General features: G+C 36.9%; 1 protein-coding gene across 1 annotated transcript in view; it reads right to left on the bottom strand.

Moving 5' to 3' along the window:
• Positions 1-24,352, bottom strand: part of ARHGAP24 (Rho GTPase activating protein 24) — a 911,211-nt gene that overhangs the window by 791,684 nt on the left and 95,175 nt on the right. Inside the window, exon 2 of the mRNA XM_054253621.2 lies at positions 22,130-22,225. The gene's annotated coding sequence lies outside the window, so the exon portion shown is untranslated. The remainder of the gene's footprint in view (positions 1-22,129; positions 22,226-24,352) is intronic.

Below are 24,352 nucleotides of genomic sequence, written 5' to 3' on the forward strand. Positions count from 1 at the left end.
AGCAATCCATCTATTCCAAGCAACCCCTATCAAAATTCCAATGGTATTTTTTACAGAAATAGCAGAACAATCTTCAAATTCATTTGGAAACACAAACTCTATAAGCCAAAACAATTTTGGAGAAAAACATCAAAATCAGAGGCATGACACACCCTAATTTTAAAACGTTTTTCAAAACTATACTAACCAAAACAGTATGGTACCAGCATAAAGTCAGATATACAGACCAATACAACAAAATAAAGAGCTCAGAAACAAAGCCAGTTATGTACAGTCAATTCATCTACAACAAGGGTGCAAAGAATACACAATGGGAAAAGAATAGTATCTTCAAAACATGGTGTGGGAAAAACTGACTGTACTTGTGCAAAAGAATACAACTGAACCTTCACCTTACACCATACATTAAAAAGTCAGGCCAAAATGGATTAAAGATTTAAACATAAGACTCAAAACTGCAAAACTCTAAAGGAAAACAGAAAATGCTTCATGACCTTGCTCCTGGCAATGACATCTTAGATATAACCCAAAAGCACATACAAAATCACAACTTGACAGATGGAATCACACCAAATTGAAAAGCTTTTACAGAGGATCCAAGATGGCCGAATAGGAACAGCTCTGGGGTGCAGTTTCCCGTGGAAAAAATGCAGAGGGTGAGTGAACACAGCATTTCCAAACAAGTTTATACTTCCCACAGACCAGGAGATTCCTGGACCAAAAAAGTGCAATGAATTTTCAACACAGCTGTTTCGGCCAGTGCCATAGCTTTCCACACCAAAACTACCACAAATCTGGGCAGCCATTTCAACTGGTACCTGGAATGTCTGGTACCTGGAATGTCCAGAGCTGCCCAATCAACTGAAAAAGAGGGTGCTGAAACAGGGAACCAGGTGATCTGGCTCTGAAGGTCCCACCCCCACAAAGAACAGCAATCTGACATGCTCTAGATTGAGACTTGTGCAGTAAATGCAGCTGGAACCAGGAAGATCCAGCTCAGTTGGGGGAAGGACACCCACCAGTACTGGGGCAGTCCACCACTACCAAGGCAATCCACCATTACCAAGGCAGCCCACCCTTACCAAGGCAATCCTCCATTACTGAGGAAGTCTGCCATTACCGAGGCAGTCCACCATTACTGAGGCAGATTGCCATTACCGAGGCAATTCTAACTGTACCTCTGTAAATAAAACTACAAGGAAGTTTATACAGTAGCTGGGCAGACCCTGCAGCAGCTCAGCAACACCTCTGCTGGCAGACTGTGACTAGACTACCACCTTGCTGAGAAAGGCATCTCTGAAAAAAGGCAGCAACACGTCAGCAACACATTTATAAACTTTATTTCTAAGTTCCTAATGTGTCCCACCTTCCCAGAACAGAGAACCTGGGAAAAGAGGTGGTTATGAATTCCACTGCAGCAGACCTAAACCTACCTGCCCAGCATCCCTGAATGGAATGATGGAGCTCCCAGCACAGCACTAGAGCTCCTATAAGGAACAAACTGTCTCCTCAAGCAGCTCTCTGACCCCCATATAGCCAAAGAAACACCTCATAAAGGAGAGTTCAGGCCAACACCTGGCAGGCATGCTTCTGGGATGAAGATAACAGAAGAAGAAACCAGCAGCAACCCTTAATGTTCTACAGCCCCTGCAGATGATCCCTAGGCAAGCAGGGTCTGGAGTGGACCTCCAGCAGTCCTGCAGCAGAGGGGCCTGATGGTTAGAAGGAAAATGGAAAAAAAAAAAAAAAAAAACAGAAAGAAATAGCTTCAACATCAAGGAAAAGGATGTCCACTCAGAGACCCCATCCAAAAGTCATCAACTACAAAGACCACAGGTAGATAAATCCAAGAATATGAGAAGAAAACAGCACAAAAAGAATGAAATCACCAAAAACCAGAACACCTCTCCTCCTCCAAGGGATCACAACTCCTCACTAGCAAGGGAACAGAGGTTGATGGAAAATGAGTCTGATTAATTGACAGAAACAGGCTATAGAAGGTGGGTAATAACAAACTTCTCTGAGCTAAAAGAACATGTTCTAACCCAATCCAAAGAAACTAAGAACCTTGAAAAAAGTTCAGATGAAATGCTAACTAGAATTAACAGCTTAGAGAAGAATATAAATGACTTGATGAAGCTGAAAAATACAGCATGAGAACTTTGCAAAGCATACACAAGTTTCAATAGCAGAATCAACTAAGCAGAAGAAAGGATATCAGAGTTTAAAGATCAACTCAATGAAACAAAATGAGAAGGCAATATTAGAGAAAAAAGAGTAGAAAGAAATGAACAAAGCCTCCAAGAAATATGGGATTATGTGAAAAGATCTAATCTATGTTTGATAGGTGTACCTGAATGTGACACAAAGAATGAACCAAGCTGGAAAACACTCTAGGATATTATCCAGGAGAAATTCCCAACCTAGCAAGGCAGGCCAACATTCAAGTCTAGGAAATACAGAGACCACCACAAAGATATTCCTCAAGAAAAGCAACCTCAAGACACATAATTGTCAGATTCACCAGGGTTGAAATGAAGGAAAAAATGCTAAGTGCAGCCAGAGAGAAAGGTCAGGTCACCCGCAAAGGGAAACCCATCAGACTCAGAGTGTATCTCTTGGCAGAAACCCTACAAGCCAGAAGAGAGTGGGGGCCAATATTCAACATCCTTAAAGAAAAGAACTTTCAACCTAGAGTTTCATATCCAGCCAAACTAAGCTTCATAAATGAAGGAGAAATAAAATCCTTTACAGACAAGCAATTGCTGAGAGATTTAGTCACCACCAGGCCTGCCTTACAAGAGCTCCTGAAAAATGCACTAAACATAGAAAAGAACAACTAATACCAGCCATTCAAAAACATACTAAATGTTAAAGACCATTGACACAATGAAGAAACTGCATCAACAAATGGGCAGAACAACCAGCTAGCATCAAAATGGCAGGATCAAATTCACACAAAACAATATTAACCTTAACTGTAAATACGCTGAATGCCCCAATCAAAAGATACAAACTAGCAAATTGGATAAACAGTCAAGACCCATCTCACAAGCAAGGACACACATAGGCTCAAAATAAAGGGATGAAGGAAGATTTACCAAGCAAATGGAGAGCAAAAAACAAGAGCAGGAGTTGCAATCCTAGTCTCTGATATAATAGACTTTAAACCAACAAAGATCAAAAGAGACAAAGAAGGGCATTACATAATGGTAAAAGGATCAGTGCAATAAGAGAGCTAACGATCCTAAATATATACGCACCCAATTCAGGAGCACCCAGATACATAAGGCAAGTTCTTAATGACTTACAAAAGACTTAGACTCCCACACAATAATAGTGGGAGACTTTAACACTCTACTGTCAATATTAGACAGATTAAAGAGACAGAAAATTAAAAAGGATATTCATGACTTGAACTCTGATCTGGACCAAGTGGACCTAATAGACATCTACAGAACTCTCCACACAAAATCCACAGAATATAAATTCTTCTCAGCATCGCATCACATCTATTCTAAAATTGACCACATAATTGTAAGCAAATCACTCCTCAGCAATTGCAAAAGAATGGAAATCATAACAAACAGTCTCTCAGACCACAGTGCAATCAAATTAGAACTCAGGATTAATAAACTCACTCAGAACAGCACAGCTTCATGGAAATTAACAACTGTCTCTTGAATGTCGACTGGATAAACAATGAAATGAAGGCAGAAATAAGGATGTTCTTAGAAACCAGCTAGAACAAAGACACAATGTACCAAAATCCCTGGGACACATTTAAAGCCGTGTCTAAAGGGAAATTTATAGCAATAAATGCCCACAAGAGAAGTGAAGAAAGATCTAAAATCAACACCACATTATCAAAATTGAAAGAGCTAGAGAAGCAAGATCAAAAAAACTCAAAAGCTGGCAAAAGACAAGAAATAACTAAGACCAGAATAGAACTGAAGGAGATAGAGAAAGAAAAACCCTTCAAAAAATTAATAAATCCTGGAGCTGGTTTTTCGAAAAGATCAACTAAATAGACTGCTAGCCAGATTAATAAAAAAAAAAGAAAGAGAATCAAACAGATGCAATAATAAAAGATACAAGGGATATCACCACAGATTCCACAGAAATACAAACTACCATCAGAGATTACTACAAACAACTCTATGCACATAAACCAGTAAACCTGGAAGATATGGATAAATTCCTGGACACTTGCACCCTCCCAAGCCTAAACCAGGAAGAAATTATAACCCTGAATAGACCAATAACAAGGGCTGAAGTAGAGGCAGCAATCAATAACCTACCAACCAAAAAAAAGTCCAGATTCAGATGGGTTCTAAGCCAAATTCTACCAGATGTACAAAGAGAAGCTGGTTGTATTCCTTCTGAAACTGTATAAAACAATACAAAAGGAGGGAATCCTCCCTAACTTATCCTATGAGACCAACATCATACTGATACCAAAACAAGGCAGAGACTCAACAAAAAAAGAAATCTTCAGGCCAATCTCCATGATGAACATAGATGCAAAAATCTTCAATAAAAAACTGGCAAGCCAATTGTAACAGCACATCAAAAAGCTTATACACCATGATCAAGTAGGATTTATACCAGGGATGCAAGGCTGGTTCAACATACACAAGTCTATAAATGTAATCCACCACATAAACAGAACCAATCACAAAACTACATGATTATCTCAATAGATGCAGAGAAGCCCTTTGACAAAATTCAACAGCCTTTTATGCTAAAAACTCTCAATAAACTAGGTATCAGTGAAATGTATCTCAAAATAATAAAAGCTATTTATGACAAACCCACAGCCAATATCACACTGAATGGGAAAAAACTGGAAGAATTCCCTTTGAAATCTGGCACTAGACAAGGATGCCCTCTCTTACCACTCCTATTCAATATAGTATTGAAGTTCTAGCCAGAGCAATCAGGCAAGAAAAAGAAATAAAGGGTATTCAATAGGAAAGGAGGAAGTCAAATTGTCTCTATTTGCAGACAACATGATTGTATATTTAGAAGACCCTATCATCTCAGCCCAAAATCTCTTTAAACTAATAAGCACCTTCAGCAATGTCTCAGGATACAAAAATTAATGTGCAGAAATCACAAGCATTCCTATACACCAACAACAAACAGGGAGTCAAATCATGAGCAAACTCCCATTCACATCTGCTACAGAGAGAATAAAATACCTAAGAATAAAACTAACAGAGGATGTAAAGGACCTCTCCAAGGAGAACGACAAGCCACTGCTCAAGGAAATGAGAGGACACAAACAGATGGAGAAACATTTCATGCTCATGGTTAGAAAGAATCAATATCATGAAAATGGTCATAGTGCCCAAAGTTATTTATAGATTCAATGCTATCCCCACCAAGCTACCAATGACCCTCTTCACAGAATTGGAAAAAAAACACCTTAAACTTCATATGGAACCAAAAGAGAGCCTGCATGGCCAAGACAATCCTAAGGAAAATGAACAAAGCTGCAGGCATCACACTACCTGTCTCCAAACTATACTACAAGGCTACAGTAATCAAAATAGCATGGTACTGGTACCAATGGAACAGAACAGAGGCCTCAGAGGCAACACCACACATTTACAACCATCTGATCTTTGACAAACCTGACAAAAACAAGCAATGGGGAAAGGATTCCCTGTTTAATAAATGGTGTTGGGAAAACTGGCTAGCCATGTGCAGAAAGCAGAAACTGGACCCCTTCCTGACACCTTACTTTAAAATTAACTCCAGATGGATTAAAGACTTAAACATAAGACCCAACACCATAAAAACCCTACAAGAAAACATAGGTAAAACCATTCAGGACCTGGGCATATGCAAGTACTTCATGACTAAAATACCAAAAGCATTGGCAACAAAAGCCAAAATAGACAAATGGGACCTAATCAAACTCCACAGCTTCTGAACAGCAAAGGAAACAGTCATTAGAGTGCATTGGCAACCAACAGAATGGGAAAAAATTTTTGCAATCTACCCTTCTGACAAAGGGCTAATATCCAGAATCTACAAATAACTAAAACAGATTTACAACAAAAAAGCCCATTCAAAATTGGGCAAAGGATATGAACAGACACTTTACAAAAGAAGAAATATATGAGGCCAGCAAACATATGAAAAAATGCTCATCATCACTGGTCATTAGAGTAATGCAAATCAAAACTACATTGAGATACCATCTCATGCCAGTTAGAATGGTAATCATTAAAAAATGTGGAGACAACAGATGCTGGAGAGGATGCAGAGAAATAGGAACACTTTTACACTTTTGGTGGGAGGATAAATTAGTTCAACCATTGAGGAAGATGGTGTGTCAATTCCTCAAGGATCTATAAATAGAAATTTCATTTGACTCAGCAATCCCATTACTGGGTATATACCCAAAGAATTAGAAATTGTTCTACTATAGAGACACATGCACAGGAATGTTCATTGCAGCACTGTTTACAATAACAAAGACCTGGAACCAACCCAAATGCCCACTGATGACTGGACAAGGAAAATGTGGCACATATACACAATGGAATACTATGCAGCCATAAAAAACAATGAGTTTGTGTCCTTTGTAGGGACATGGACGTACCTGGAAACCATAAGTCTCAATAAACCAGCACAAGAACAGAAAATAAAACATCACATGTTCTCATCATAGGCGGGAATTGAACAATGAGAACAGGTAGACACAGGGAGGAGAGAATCACTCACTGGGTCTATTGTGGGGGTCATGGGAGGGACAGAGATGGGTGGAGAGGTTGGGGAGGAATAACATAGGGAAAAATGCCAGATATAGGTGATGAGGGGATGGAAGCAGCAAACCATCTTGCCATGTAAGTACCTATGCAGCAATGCTGCATGATCTGCACATGTACCCCAGAACCTAAAGTACAACATAAATAAATAAATATAAATAAAACTTAACCCCTTCAAAGAAAGAAAAGCTTTTACATAGCAAAACAAATATCAGAGTGAAAAGGTAACCTATGGATTGGGAGAAAATATTTGCAAACCATATATCTGATAAGGAATTGATATCTATATTATATAAAGAATTTTTACAACTTAATGGCAAAATAAAAAGTAACGATTTTTAAAATGGACAAAGAACTTGAATAGACATTTCTCAAAAAAGACATTTAAATGGTCAAGGGTACATTAAAAAGTGATCAACACCACTAATCACCAGGGAAATGCAAATCACCACAATGAGATATCACCTCACATATGTTAGGATGGCTAACATAAGAAAAAAAGGAAAATAACCAGAGTTGGTGAAGATTTTAAGAAATTGGAACCCCTATGCATTCTTGGTGGAAGTGTAAAATGGTACAGCCACTATGATAAATAGTATGGAGTTCTCTCAAAAAATTCAAAATAGATTTATCACATGGTTGAGCAATCCCACCTCTGAGTACTTATCCAAAAGAATTGAAATCGGGAACTTGAACTTGTGCACTCCATGTTTATTGCAGCATTATTCACAATATGCAAGAAGTGGAAACATCCTAAATGTCCATTGATGGATGAAAGGATAAAGAAAATGTAGCATATGGATACAATTTTGTTTGGCCATAAAAATAAGAAAATCTCATTATATGCTACGACATGGGTAAACCTTGGGAAGATTATGAGAAGTGAAATAAGACACTGTCAGAAGGACAAATACTGCATAATTCCACTTGTATGAGTTATCTAAAAAAGTTAAATTCATAGAAACAGAGTAGAATGGTGTTTGCACAGGGTGAGGGAGGGGAAATGGGAAGTTGCTGTTCAATGGGTATGAAGTTTTGGTCATGAAAGATAAAAAGTTCTAGAGATCTGCTGTCCAACACTGTACTTATAATTAACAATACTGTACTGCATACTTTAAAAGTGTGTTAAGAAGGTAGATTTTATAATGTATCTTTTCCTATAATTTTAAAAAGAGATAAGGCAATTAAAAAGCAAAACTCTGATGTCACAGATATTGGAACTGTCAGACAAGGACTATAAAATAACTATGATCAATATACTAAAGGATCTAATAAGAAGGTAAAAAGCATGTGTAACTATATAAAATTTATCAGAAATATGGAAAGCATAAGAAAAATCAAATGAAACTGTTGGAATATTTTAAATACAATATCAGAGATAAAGAATTCCACTGATAGGTCATAGTAGACTGCATAGAGCTAATGAAATAACCAGTGAATTGAAAATCTATTGGTCTATCTTCTCCAATTTTTTTAATTTATAGATTGATCATTTTAAAATATAGGTTCACATTGTTATACAGAGCTTCTAAATGTTAGCACATTTTATTATATAATAATTCTAACTATATTTTTAATATTACCGCCAATCTCATTGGAAAAGCTTCCAATGATTGAAAAGCCATCAAACTCATGGTAGTAAATATAAGTTTTCTAAAATTCTAATTTATGCTTGAAAACTCAAATTTTACCATTGGCAGCAAATATGCCTTTTCTCAGTGTGACAGCTCACTTCATTGATTTTCAAGAATACAACAGCCAAAAGCCCAATTCAGAATAACAATAGATTTCTTTTCATGTAAAAATGATATCATGTAAAAAAAAGTAGACAATTAAACTTGTAACTCAAACACAAGGGATTCTCCTCCAGACAGAGAAGTAACCCAGTACTCATACCTCCTATGTCACTGAATGGAGTATGAAAAATATGTAATAAAGGGTCGAAATGTAATAAAATTCACGATTGCTATTGCTTCGTCAAGTACATGCTTGGTGAAACTGGGCATTTCTAAACTGCAAGTGTACAGCAGTAAAGACTACAGTAATAACTAGTCACATCATCTGGGACATTATTCATGCTTCTTCAGGCAATGGCCTTACTCATGCTATGTATGGCATGAGCAATTTTACTCACCATGGCTTTTCCACTGTTGGTGCAAATTTAAACACAGTTAAAAGGCAATAATGCCTTATCATTATTATAAATATGCTTTTGGCCTCACAAACCCCTTGAAAGGATTTTGGAGACCCCAGGCATTGGAAGTCTATGTTTTGAGAATCACCAGCTCAATTTTTCACAGCACCTCAAGCTCAAATTATTTTAATACATCTCTCTGTTAAAATTCTTCCTCTAAAATTCAGTCATTCTCCTGTATTTCTTTCTTTGAATGATGGCACCATAGACTAGTTAGTCACCAAATTCTCAAATAATATCAAAAACACAAAATTAGAAACAGTATAAAATAATCTCTTAGGTCTACTACTCTCTCCCACTAACACCCACATTCATCCTGTAATTAATCTGAATGAAATTACTTGTATGCATATTGTCTGCCACCCCATCCCACTTTCTCCACTCTTATTGTTATGATGTAGTTTCCTATAATCTTTTGTTCATAACACTAGTGTAATCTACTAACAATTTCCCCTGATTTTAGTCTCACCCCACCCTTCTCCATCATCAATCTTCGATACTGCTATCAGAGTGATCTTTCTAAAATTCAAATCACTTTCTGCAGCTTATTGATCCCAACACTGAAGAATGACATACAAAATCCTCCCTGATTGATGCTTGCCTTCCTCAGTTTAATATTTCACTCACCTGTCTACACATAAGAATTCTAAGCATAGGACATTTTGCGCCTTCCCTCCTTTGACCCTTGATACGTTCCTACTTATCCTCGAGGATTCAGCTCATGAATATTCTCATCTAAGCAAAGTAGATTATATGCTCTTAAAGATTTAATAAAGGGGAAAAACCCAGCCATGGGAAGAATAAAGGATAGAGCCTTCTCAAAAGAACATGTGCAAAGGCCCAATGGATCCCTCAAAATGTAAGTACTAGAAATTAGGACATGATTACCTTATAACTGTGTTATTTCAGGATCTTACTATATGTAATTGTCCAATTTTAGTTCATTGTTTTTTACCAATATCATGTACAATTCTTAATAATACTTACTGAAATAGAGGGCTACTCAACAGGAGTGCCCTAATTTTATTTTTAAAGTAGTAATTATTAGAATACTAGACATCAAAATATGCTTATCTGACATTTTATATGTCATTCTAAAAAAACAAGATTTGTATATGTTTCAAATGAGATTTTAAGAAATGTCGCCATCTTGACCAGAATTAAACAATATACATCACTAAGGTAAGATTTATGTAAAAAAGAAACATCAGTACAATTCACCAGAAAAAGATAAAAAGACATCTTCCTGTACAGAAAAGGAAAACCTGTTTAAAATTGCCAGAATGTCCTCCTTATTCTGTGTTATCTTCTGCCTTAAGGACAATGGGATCTATTTGCATTTCTTTAAGCAAATTCTGCTGTACCTTTGTCTATGGTTAATGAGGATGTCAGAGAATCTTACTGTCAGTTAGCTTAAAAAAAGTACCAACTTGACAGTGATAGCTAGGCATTTAATTTTATCATGAATAGGGTGAACTCCTCCAGAGAAGTCCCATTTATTAGGATACTGGATGGATTCTATTATCCTTCATATTATTAATTAGAAATATTTAGTAATACATACTTCTGAATATATCCAAAAGAAAATTATTGTTCTTAATGATGGCTTTGATGTGCTATAATATCTTGAAATATATTAATAATCTGAATCAAAGAAAGGTTATAGGTTGGACGCAGTGGCTTACACCTGTAATCCCAGCACTTTGGGAGGCCAAGGCAGGTGGATCACAAGGTCAGGAGTTCAAGACCAGCTTGGCCAATATGGTGAAACCCCATCTCTACAAAAATACAAAAATTAGCTGGGCTTGGTGGCGCATGCTTGTAATCCCAGCTACTCGGAAGGCTGAGGCAGGAGAAGTGCTTGAATCCACAAGGCAGAGGTTGCAGTGAGCCAAGATTGTGCCACTGCACTCCAGCCTGGGCCAACAGAGCAAGACTCTGTCTCAAAAAAAAAAAAGAAAGGTTTTATGTATATATATATATATTTCCTAAAGTATAAATCTGACCATGCTGCTGACTCACTTAAATGCTTTTTACTCTAATCCATTGCCTACAGCAATGGCTGAAGTTTTTCCCAAACTGTGTTCTATGAAGCACAAGTTTCCCCTGACATGTTGGTAAGAATTCTGGAAGCAAAGATTCTGTGATTATGTATACTTAAGAAACACTATGTTAAATATGACAAAAAGGGTCTTTACTGCAGGATCTCTTTACTCTTTAATGTACCACTATGTCCTATGAATGCCTGAGAGGAGAAAACATGCAACATTTCCCAAATTCATTTGCAGAAAATTTTCAAGGTCTAACCAATACCAGTATTCAGTGAAACACTGGCTTTCAGAATAAAGTGCCAGCCATTTAGCATTTTACTCAAAGTCTCATTACCATACAATAGGCCTTGGTTTACCTTTCCTGACCTATCTCCCTCTACCAGCCCAGCATAATTATACTCCAGCAACACTTGACTACCAGCCATTTTGGAAGCATACTCCTCAATTGCACCCCTCTATACTACACCATTCTACCTTCTACACCTGTTTTATCTCTCCTAACAAACCCTATCTTTCCAGATCAAAATCATCTCCCTTCAAAACCATACAAGTTGAATGATTCCTAAATCCTCAATGACATAAGAGTATTTTTGTGCAACAGTATGCATGACGGTGAGATAAACTCTGTGCTTCCCTCTGACTGTAAGCAACTTGTGGGCAAGGGCTATGTTGACACATTTTACTATCACTTAAGGATCTACAGTAGACACCATAGTAAGTACTCAGTTTGTTATTTTGGAAACTAAGGGTCAGGTGCAGTGGCTCGCGCCCTTAATCCCAGCACTTTGGGAGGCTGAGGCGGCAGATCACGAAGTCAAGAGACCAAGACCATCCTGGCCAGTATGGTAAAACCCCATCTCTACTAAAAATACAAAAATCAGCTGGGCATGGTGGTGTGCCCCTATAGTCCCAGCTACTCAGGAGGCTGAGGCAGGAGAATCCCTTGAACCCAGGAGGCAAAGGTTGCAGTGAGCAGAGATTGCACCACTGCACTCGCACCTGGCGACGGAGCGAGACTCTGTCTCAATAGAAAAAAAGGATAAACTTATAATTAATACCCAATTTATCTGCAGACATTAACAGTATCAGATCATGGTCCACAATAGTTAATAAGTAAGAACGGGACTGTAAAACACAATGCCCTTGCATTACAGAATAATAATCTGAACTCTTTTTTTCTAGTACTTAAAAAAAATATTTTTCTTTAGAGAAAGAGATTGGCAACATATGAGCAATAGACATTTCAACTAATTCTCCTCTACTCTAAAAAAAATATGTGAGAAAACTTTTATTTTATAATTCTATCAGTTGTAGCATACTGGATGGTTAAAGAAAAGAATTTCCTGCTCTCCTGTCCCCACATCCCCTCCTTTCACAAGTATTTTTCTCTTTGTTTTTTTGAGGTCATTATCTGAATTAAGGTAAAAGAAAAACACACGGAGAGGAGTTTAAAAGCTAGTGAAAGAAGACAGGTATTTTTAAGAAAAAAACTTTTAATTTCCATTTCAGAAGACCACATGGAAAGCAAGCCCCAAAACATGAAGAATAAAAAATAAACACCTTCTACATATATTTCCTTTCCCTTCCCCTTCCCAGCTTCTTCCTCATTTCCTTCCTGAATTTTCCATCCTGACAGGCTTTTAAATGGGACAGAACAAGGTCGCTGTCCATGCAGAGGAGAGATTTGGTGCAGGGCATGAGTCCTCAAACTCTATGGTTAATTGAGTATTGCATCTACTGATCATACACATAAGAAAGTTTGAATTCATCTCATTGTGTGACTACTTTTTGAGGAAGAAAGGACGTGGATGAATACGCTCATAAGTACTTGAGATAGAAAGTAAGATATTGGGGGCCTTGGCTTTGACTGACACTAAAGCCTTAGAGAAAGAAAAGTTGCTCGGTTCAAAAAATATTAAAAAGAAGGTAATTTGTTTTTTGTTGTTCTTCTTCTTGCTCCTTAAAGGGAGTTACAGGAAGGAGAGAAAGGAAAAGAAGAAAGGAGAGGCCAATAAGGCAAGAAAGGCTGAGCTGGGTAGAAGTTCCACGCAGTGGCAAAGCAAAGGGCAGATATTTTCAAATGGGTAGCACCTATGCTATAATTAAGTCATCTGTGTCACAGTTTTGTATACTTCTCCTCAGATTCCCCTGTGCAGCCCTCAATAAATCAATGCTTTCTAAGGATGATTAGGAGTAAAACTAAAGAGATGTGAATTTCATATCCAGGTCAACATACGATAACATGTTATAAGAATTCAGAAGGAGCTAAAAAACAAATTGCAATGTAAGAGTCCTGAAAATTAGTATAATTCTAGGTATGAGGTTTTGTATTTTCACAAGTCATGGCTTTAGCAAGTTTGAGGTCCAAGTATATCTACTTGGACTTGAACTGCAGTTCAACCACTTTATTAGCAATGTTACCTTGAGTAAGCTAATTTTTCAGAGACTTCATTTCTGATCTGTAACATAAACATAATGGCAGTGCCCCCATTGTGTGCCTAGAGCTTAGTAAGCACCTATTAATTTTAGCTATGTAAACTTTAAAGTGCTTAGCAAATGGGTTTGCTAAGAGCTGGAGCCTTGAAGAGCTAGTGCTACAAAGTGAAAAATGCAAACACTTTATTAAAGAAGCATCCTTTAAACCAGCATGAAATTTCTTTGAGAATCAAGTATCTTGTGCTATAAAGCAATGTGATGTTCCAAGAATTGTTTCCTCTCAGTCCCTACCATACAGTTGCTTGAGTACTTACAGAGATTGTTAAGACGGGTCATAAAGAGAAGAATTAATTTCCCCCAAAATGTTGCTGATTTATATATATACATATATATATGTATATATACACACACACACATATACACACACACACACGTTTACAGGTTGGCTGCTCAGAGAGAAAGTTATAGAGCAACAAGGAAATAACTGGAACTCAGTGCTGAAGGCAATGAATCCCAATAGAATGCTGAGGTGGTGGATCAGACCAATGGATCACCAGTGAGTTGCCACCCCTGACCAGGCCTATGTTATGGCTTGTGCTCCCCTAACCTGGTGCTGAGGTGGTGAAACAGGGACAGGGCCGAAGATCTACCTCCTGATCCTTTACCGTGCCCTTGATTAAGCCAGCATAGGGGCTGGTTTTCCCCAAGCAGGCAACTTCCTAACCACACAGTTGGACTCCCTCTCATGGAAGTACATGGCTGGTGCTGCTAGATCTTTACATATTGCCCTATAGGGTAAGAGAAACAGAGGTAACCACTCTTGGTAGTGCTTTTTTTAATTTCAGTTTCTGTTAATAAACCCAATTCCAAAGAACTTCGGATGTGTGTACAGCCTGGCTATTTATCTTTGCTTTCTTATTAGAGCTCAAGGGAGTCCTCTACACTATGGACAATTTTTTTTTCTGTAATATTAGCTCTACAGTTAATTGAACATTCCATCTGCTAATCATAAAAAAAGGAAAACCCAACCCAGTGAGAGAAAGTAAAAAGTTTGTGGCTGACAGTTTACTGGACAGTTCTGCCCAGGAGAATATCTGATGGGATTAAATTTAGGAGCAAAAGTAAATGCCACTTTCCAGTTATTAGCTTTGAGCTTTTGCTGGCACTGAACCATTTCCACCTCCTGTATATCTTCTCTTAATTGTCTTGTCCAAAGACATGATTATTACTTTAATTAGCTCCTTTTGGGGATATTTCTTATTAAGATAATCCATTTTAGCAGTCTATAGCAAATCATTCCTTCCGTAATTTTTCTAAGAGAAATAACTAGAAATTTTTACAAGTTCGTTTACAAATGTTAGCAATAACAATCAAAAAACATATAACATAAAGTCGGTAGCTGGATCTACACAATGCTTGGAAGACATCTCATATGCCCAATATGACTCCATTTGTAAAGATTATAAAAATGTCTCCCTTACAAGAAAGTAAAGATTGCAAACAGATTGCACATCTTTAAGGAGATAAAAGAATAATCATAAGAGGGATCAATCAAAGTTACAGAGGGTTGGCTAAGCTGAGGCTAGACATGTAAAGTAAAAGGAGCTAGGGAAAGGCAGAAAGAATGGATGATTTGAGCTAAACTCATAAATTTATATTTTTGCTTTATTACCAAAATAGCTTCTCTTGTCCATTGAAGAACCAGTGCTAAATACTGAGACTAGATGTATACTCTTCTAATATGAAAGCGTATATAAGTTGAACTCTTACCTAACACCAAGCACAAAAATTAACCCAAAATGAATTAAACGCTTAAATATAAGACCACAAACAATAAATCTCTTAGGAAAAAAACACAGGGCAAAAGCTTCACAACACTAGATTTGGCAAATGTTTCTTAGATATAACAAAAAAGACACAGGCAACAACAAAAAAAATAAATTAGACTTCAAAATGTTTAAATTTGTACATCAAAATTTATTATCAAAAGAGTAAAAAGATAACCCACAGAATGAGAGAAAATATTTGCAAATCATATACCTGATGAAGGGTTGGTCTTTGGAGTATATAAAGAAATCCTAAAACTCAACAACATAAAAACAATTCATAAATAGGCAAAGGAGTTGAACAGTCATTTATTCAAAGGTGATACATGAATGGTCAATAAGTACTTGAAAAGGTGCTCAGCATCACTAATCATTTAGGAAATGCAAACCAAACCCCAATGAGGTAATCACCTCATACTCATTAGAATGACTACTGTCAAAAAGACAGAAAATAACAAGTGTTCATGAGAATGTGCAGAAACTGGAATCCTTGTATATAAAATGATACAGCCATGGAAAAACAGTATGGAAAACAATATGGTGGTTCCTCAAAAAACTAAAACAGAATTACCATATGATACAGCAATTCCACTTCTGTGTATGTATCCTAAAGATTTAAAAGAAAAGTCTTGCCCATGTTCATAGCAGTATTATTCACATTACCAAAAATGTGAAAGCAACCCAAAGTGTCCCTTAACAGATAATGAATAAACAAAATATGATATATAGACACACACACACACACACACACACACACACAATGGAATATTATTCAGCTTTTAAAGGGAAGGAAATTCTGCAATATGCTATGTGAATGAAACTTGTGGATATTGTGGTAAGTTAAATAAGCCAATCACGAAAAGATAAATACTATATATCTCCACTCATATAAGGTATTTAGAATAGGCAAAATCATAGAGACAAAAAGTAAAGTGCTGCTTGCCAGGGGCTTCAGGGAAGGTGAAACAGAAACTTATTGTTTAATGGGCACAGGGTTTCATTTTTCCAAGATAAAAAGAATTATGGAGATGGATGATGGTGATGTTGCACAACATTATGAATGTATTTAATACCATGGGCCTGTGCAGGTAAAAGTGACTAGGATGGTAAATTTCATGTCATGTATATTTTACCACAATTTAAAAATTGAAATAAACTATTTAGAGCTTGCCATTTATGCAATAAGTGTTCAAAGATAGTGTGAATAATAAAAATATGTGTTAAGGACCATTTTTTTTCAATGACTTACATGAGTTTATCTTCCACACATCTCATAAACGTCAAGATTTCTCCAAGATCTTGTGTCCTGTTGTCACCAACAGCTTCAATTTCCACATATAGACTGTTGTATTAATTTACATTCCTACCGACAGTGTATGACTTAACAGATATATACAGAACATTTCATCCAACAACCATGGAATACACATTTTTTTTGAGACAGAACCTCACTCTGTTGCTAAGGCTGGAATGCACTGGCACGATCTCGGCTCACTACAGCCTCCACCTCCCAGGTTCACGAAATTCTCCTGCCTTAATATCCTGTGTAGCACACACACTCAGCTAATTTTTGTATTTTTAGTAGAGACAGGGTTTCACCATCTTGGCCAGGATGGTCTCGATCTCCTGACTTTGTGGTTTGCACACCTCAGCCTCCCAAAGTGCTAGGATTACAGGCATGAGCCACCACACCCAGCCAGAATAAACATTTGATTCAACAGTGCATGAAACTTCCTGCAAGATACACCATATGATAGGCCACAAAATGAGACTCAATAAATTTAAGAAAATTGAAATTATATCAACCACTCACTCTATCAGACCACAATGGAATACAAGTGGAAATCAATTCCAAAAGGAACCTTCAAAACCATGCAAATACATAGAAATTAGATAACCTGCTCCTGAATGATCATTGGGTCAAAAATGAAAACAAGATGGAAATTAAAAGGTTATTTGAACTGAATGACAATAATAATGCAACCTATCAAAACCTTTGGGATACAGCAAATGTGGTGATAAGAGGAAAGTTTATAGCCCTAAATGTCTACATCAAAATGACTGAAAGAACAAAAACTGACATTCTAAGTTTACACCTTGTTTCTAAAGAAACAAGAAGAAAGCAAACCCAAACCCAGCAGAAGAAAGGAAATAACCAAGACCAGAGTAGAACTAAATGAAATTGAAACAAACAAAAAAATAAAATAAAAAACATAAATGAAACAAAAAGCTGGTTCTTTGAAAAGATAAATAAAATTGATAGACCATTAGCAAGATTAACCAAGAGAGAAATTCTGAATAACCTCATTAAGAAATGAAATGGAAGATGTTACAACTGACACCACTAAAATCAAAAAGATTATTCAAGGCAACCATGAACACCTTTATGCACATAAACTAGAAATCCTTCCTGCAAGATACACCATATGATAGGCCACAAATCCTAGTTTAGGATTTCTAGTTTATGTGCATAAAGGTGTTCATAGTCAAGATGGATAAATTCCTGGAAAAATACAAACCCCCTAGCTTAAATCAGGAAGAATTAGATACTCTGAACAGATCAATGACAAGCAGCAAGATTGAAATGGTAATAAAAAATTACCAACAAAAGAAAAGTCCAGGACCAGATGGATTCACAACAGAATTCTACGAGATATTCAAAGAAGAATTGGTACTAATCCTTTTGACATTATTCCACAAGATAGAGAAAAAGGGAACCCTCTTAATGTTTTCAAAGAAGCCAGCATCTCCCTAATTCCAAAACCAAGAAAGGACATAACCAAAAAAGAAGACTACTGACCGATATCCCCAATGAACATAGATGCTAAAATTCTTAACAAAATACTAGCTATCTGAATCCAACAACATAGCAAAAAGATAATCCACCAAGATCAAGTGAGTTTCATACCAGGGATTCAGGGATGGTTTAATATTTCCAAGTCAATAAATGTGATACAACTCATAAACAGAATTAAAAACAAAAATCACATAATCATCTCAATAGATGCAGAAAAAGCATTTGACAAAATCTAGCATCCATTTATGATTAAAATTCTCAGCAAAATAGGCATATGAGGAACATACCTCAATGTAATAAAAGCCATCTATGACAAACCCCTAGCAAACATAATACTGAAAGGGGGAAAGTTGAATGCATTCCCTCTGAGAACTGGAACAACACAAAGATGCCTACTCTCACCACTCCTCTTCGACATACTGGAAATCCTAGCCAGAGTAATCAGACAAGAGAAAGAAATGAAAGGCATCCAAATCAGTAAAGAGGAAGTCAATACTATGTTGAATAGGAATGGTGACAGAAGGCATCCTTGCCTTGTGCCAGTTTCAAAGGAAACACTTCCAGCTTTTGCCCATTCAGTATGACATTGGCTGTGGGTTTGTCATAATAGTTCTTATTATCTTGAGATACACTCCATCAATACCTAGTTTATTGAGAGTTTTTAGCATAAAACAATGTTGAATTTTATTGAGGGCCTTTTCTGCATCTATTGAGATAATCAGGTGGTTTTTGTCATTGGTTCTGTTTATATGATGGATTAGGTTTACTGATTTGCATATCTTGAATCAGCCTTGCATCCCAGGTATGAAGCCGACTTCATCATGGTGGATAAGCTTTTTGATATACTGCTGGATCCAGTTTACCAGTATTTTACTGAGGATTTTCACATCAATGTTCATCAGGAATAATGGCCTGAAATTTTTTGTTGTGTCTCTGCCAGGTTTTGGTATCAGGATAATGTTGGCCTCATTAAATGAGTTAGGGAGGAGTCCCTCTTTTTCTATTGTTTGTAATAGTTTCAGAAGGAATTGTACTGGCTTCTCTTAGTACCTCTGGTAGAAATTGGCTGTGAATCCACCTGGTTGTGAGTTTTGTTTTGTTTTGGTTGGTAGGCTATTAATTACTGCCTCAATTTCAGAACTTATCATTGGTCTACTCAGGGATTTGACTTCTTCCTAATTAAGTCTTAGGACGGTGAATATGTTCAGAAATGTATCTATTTCTTCTAGCTTTTCTAGTTTATTTGCATAGACATGTTTATATTATTTTCTGATGGTAGTTTGTATTTCTATGGCATCAGTTGTGATATCCTTTTATCATTTTTTATTGTGTCTATTTGATTCTTCTCTCTTTTCTTCTTTACTAGTCTGGCTAGCAGTCTGTTTTGTTAGTCTTTTCAAAAAAGCACCACCTGGATTCCTTTTTTTGAAGTGTTTTTCATGTGTCTATCTCCTTCAGTTCTGCTCTTATCTGAGTAATTTCTTGTCTTCTGCTATCTATTGAATTTGTTTGCTCTTGCTTCTCTAGTTCTTTTCATTGCAATGTTAGGGTCTCGGTTTCGGATCTTTCCAGCTTTCTCCTATGGGCATTTAATGCTATATATTTCCGTCTAAACACTGCTTTAGCTGTGTTCCAGAGATTCTGGTATGTTGTGTCTTTGTTCTCATTGGTTTCAGAGAACAAGCTGTCACTGTTTGCTGACGATATGATTGTTTACCTCAAAAACCATAAAGACTCCTCTAGAATACTCCTAGATCTGATAACAGAATTCAGCAAAGTTTCCTGATACAAGATTAATGTACACAAATCAGTAGGTCTTCTATACACCAACAGCAAACAAGTAGAGAAACAAATCAAAACTCAAACCCTTTTACAATAGCTGCAAAAAACAAACAAACTTAGGAATATACATAACCAAGGAGGTAAAAGACCTCTACAAGGAAAATTACAAAACACCGTTGAAGGGAATTATAGATGACACAAATAAATGGAAACACATCCTATGTTCATGAATGGGTAGAATCAATACTATGAAAATGAATTTACTGTCAAAAGCAATCTACAAATTCAATGCAATCCCCATCAAAACATCATCATTCTTCACAGAATTAGAAAAAAAAATTCGAAAATTCATATGGAACCATAAAACAGCCTGCACAGACAAAGCGAGACTAAGCAAAAAGAACTAATCTGAAGGCATCACACTATCTGATTTCAAACTAGACTATAAGTCCATAATCACCAAAACAATATGGTACTGGTATAAAAATAGGAACATAGACAAATGGAACAGAATAGAGAACCCAGAAATAAACCCAAATACTTACAGCCAACTGATCTTCGACAAAGCACAGAAAACATACAGTGGGAAGAGGACACCCTTTTCAACAAACGGTGCTGGGACAATTGGCTAGCCATTTGTAGGAGAATAAAACTGGATCCTCATCTTTCACCTTAAACAAGAATCAACTCAAGAGGAATTAAGAACTTAAATCTGAAACCTGAAACTATAAAAATTCTAGGAGATCGCATTGGAAAAAGCCATCAAGACAGTCAATGATTTTATGACCAAGAATTGCCCAAAAGCAAATGCAGTAAAAACAAAGATATATAGCTGGACTTAATTAAACTAAAGAGCTTTGCATGGCAAAAGGAACAGTCAGCAGAGTAAACAGACAACCCACAGAGTAGGAGAAACATTTTTACAATCTATGTATCTGACAAAGGATTAATATCCAGAATCTACAATGTACTCACACAAATCAGTAAGAAAAAAAGAAATAGTCCCATCAAAAAGTGGGCTAAGGACATGAATAAGCAATTTTCAAAAATATACAAATGGCCAACAAACATATGGAAAAATGTTCTACATTACTAATGATCACAGAAATGCAAATCAAAGCCACAATGCAATACCACCTTACACCTGCAAGAATGACTACAATCAAAAATCAAAAAGCAGCAGATGTTGTTGTTGGTTCAGTGATTAGGGAACACTTCTGCATTGCTGGTGGGAATGCAGTACAGCTACTGTAGAAAACAGTTTTTAAAAAACTAAAAGTAGAACTACCATTTGATCCAGCAATCTTACTGCTGGGTATCTACCTGGAGGAAAAGAAGTCATTATATGGAAAAGACACTTGCACGTGCATGTTTATAGCAGTACAATTTACAATTGCAAAATCATGGAACCAACCCAAATGCCGATCAATCAAGAATTGGATAAAGAAACTGTGAGATATATATATATATATATACACACACACACACAATGGAATACTACTTAGCCACAGAAAGGAATTAATTAACAGCATTTTCAGCAACCTGAATGGGTTTGGAGACTATTATTCCAAGTGAAGTAACTCAGGAATGGAAAACCAAACTTCGTATGTTCTCACTGATATGTGGGAGCTAAGCTATGAGGATGCAAAGACATAAGAATGATACAATGGACTCTGGAGACCTAGGGAGAGGGGGGAAGTTGGGTGAGGGTTAAAAGACTACACATTGGGTACAGTGTACAGTGCTTGAGTGAGGGTACATCAAAATCTCAGAAATCACCACTAAAGAACTTATTCATGTAACCAAATAGCACCTGTACCCCAACAACCTATGAGAAAAAAAAAAACAAGAGAAATTTGGAATATCTACTCTGGATCCTTCCGTGGAAATTGGAATTTCGTAAGTGACTATGAACTAACTTTCTTGAGCCTTATCCTCCTGCTAGTAACTCAAACACAAAAAACTAAACTGCTGGCAGAATCAGCATGGAAATAGTTTTTGGTGTAAAACTAGTCCCTATGATTACAGAAGAAAAGTAGCTCTCACATAGCAAGAACTTCATGTGCAGGAACAACCAAGAAGAACATTCTCTGAAAGACTGAGCATCTCAAATCGTTCTTTCTTGACCATGGAAAAGTCCTGTTTTTCATATAGTTTACATCTTCCACTGTCTACACTGTAATTCCATAGAGTTACCCACATCTTTGAGTAAAGTCTCATACAGCGTTATATGATATTCATGTGGAACATGAAGCACTTGCCTTTCTCGATGTACCTTCTTGGAGGCAGCAGCTCCTACTGAGGACACTGTGTCTGGAAGTCCCAGGAAAATGTCAGCGGAGAAGAAAATGACCCATCTAGAAAACAGAAGCAGCAAGAAAGAGAACTAAATACCAATGAGCCACAGCTGCTGAACACTTCAGAGCACAAATGAGACCCTCTACCCACCCATTATTTGACCAGGAAGTATCAAAATGCCACAAACCCAGGCCTGATTTTTCAGCTTATATTCTGACCCCAAGAAGTGACTACTTTAACTGCAAGGGAGCAAAATAAAATCCTGCCCTTGGTCTCAGCCCTCCAAGGAGAATGCTCCTGGCTGTGAGAGTGTAGATGTAGGCATGAGCATTTAAGTTAGATGGGGAGCAGCAAGGTCATGCAAACACACAAAAGTGATTCCTCTGTGAACAAACAAAGCAGTCAGCCAGGATTTTCAGAGCAGATTGAAGTGAAGTGTAGCATTTTGTGAAAATCAATAGGTAAAGATTCTGTATCAAAGGGAAGCATGGGATAAAATAAGAGACAAAGTTATAAATAGTAAACCCTTATACAAGAATGCAGCCATGGCAGAGATTATATTCTCTAGTTGCCACTGAGTTTCTTTTTATAAACAATAAGCCTCAATTGTAACTAAAAGGCCACATTTCCTAGCCTCTGTTAGAGCAGACAGTTGCTAAATGGGTAAGTTCTGGCCAATGAAATGCAAGCAGAAGCACTCAGTGGGACTCCTGGGAGGTCTGATTAAAGCTATGTGCCTCTTTAGTAAGTAAAGTCCGCATTGTCCTTTCTTTTTACTTCCTGTGATCTGTAACTTGGACATGATAGCTGGAAGATCAATAACCTTCTAGGACTATAAGGTGACCTTGAAGATGGCAGCACATGCTGGGATGCAGGAGGTAAAACTGAGAAAAACCCCAACCCTCTGATGACTATGGGGCTACCAAATCCACCCTGAACTATCTCTGGATTTCTTTTGCAATAGAGAAAAATAAGCATCTGTTATTATATTTAAGTAACTATTATGTTAAGTTTTCTGCAATATTTGGCTACACCTAATCCTAAGTGATACAACAACTTCTGGCATTACTGTCCTACAGCAGAGAATTTGTAGGTCACTAATTTCAGAAGACACACAGCAAACATCAGCACAAGGCAAGTGAGAGTACAGATCAGAAAGGAAACTGTTAACTTGGGTATATACTGTTGTTACTGAGAAATATCTGTGTACAGGATTCAAAGAGCTTGTACATTTACACATAAAATACATTTATAGAAAGTCATATAGTTTTTATTCCAGAATGTAAGTTCCATCATTCTCAGCAAATCCTTTTGTCATCTTCATAAAGTTTAGAGATAAAGAAACTCACCAGTAGTTATAGGGACTGGGACTCTGCCTGTCTCATATGATAAAGTATCTGGTGCCTATAGTGAGCTAAAACACACATCAGCACCACTCTTTATATAAATATATAGAGTTGGACCACTAATGAGTCACTAGAGCCTACAACACTCACATTTACAGACTTATTCCTAAGTAGGACACATATTACCCTACCAACACAGAAAACCACCCAAAGAACAAAGCATTATCTTGTCCCTTAATCTGCTTACATTCAATTATGTACTGGGCATCTATGATGCATGGGTATATACTAGACACTAAAGACAGAAAGTTTCAAAAGAAATTCCCTGCACTCAAGGAACCTACAATTTAGAAAGAAAGAACTATTAAACAGTATTATGAAAGGGAAGGGCCGTAGAGTTCACAGGAAAGGAACTCATCAGTCTATGAGAATAAGGAAATGATCCCATGTAATGACACATTGTAAAACTTTATAACTTACCAAGAAACTTTAAATAGAGGAAGTGTGCCGAATACCCAGGCAGGGAAAGTCATGTGTAAAGCAGGAAGATTAGAGAGAACAAGTTACATTTAGAGTATAACTGGTTTGTTGAATGAGTGGGGTTTGATGGGATATACACAGGAAACATTACTTTTCTCCCATCACAGAGTTTAACATGCTTCTTTTAATCTTCTCTGCCCTTAGCCCCTTATAGCCATCCTGGGCAAAACCCATCACTTTTCAGTAATTTTCAGCTATAAAAATAGTTTCAATTTCAGATATTAAAAGTTACAGGCCATATAAATCAAAATTTTAGTATAATCCAGTCTAGAAGTGTTTCAAGTATAAAAGAAATGCTCA

This window comes from Callithrix jacchus, chromosome 3 (genome assembly GCF_049354715.1).
Source record: "Callithrix jacchus isolate 240 chromosome 3, calJac240_pri, whole genome shotgun sequence".
In the NCBI taxonomy this organism is placed as follows: Eukaryota; Metazoa; Chordata; class Mammalia; order Primates; family Cebidae; genus Callithrix; species Callithrix jacchus.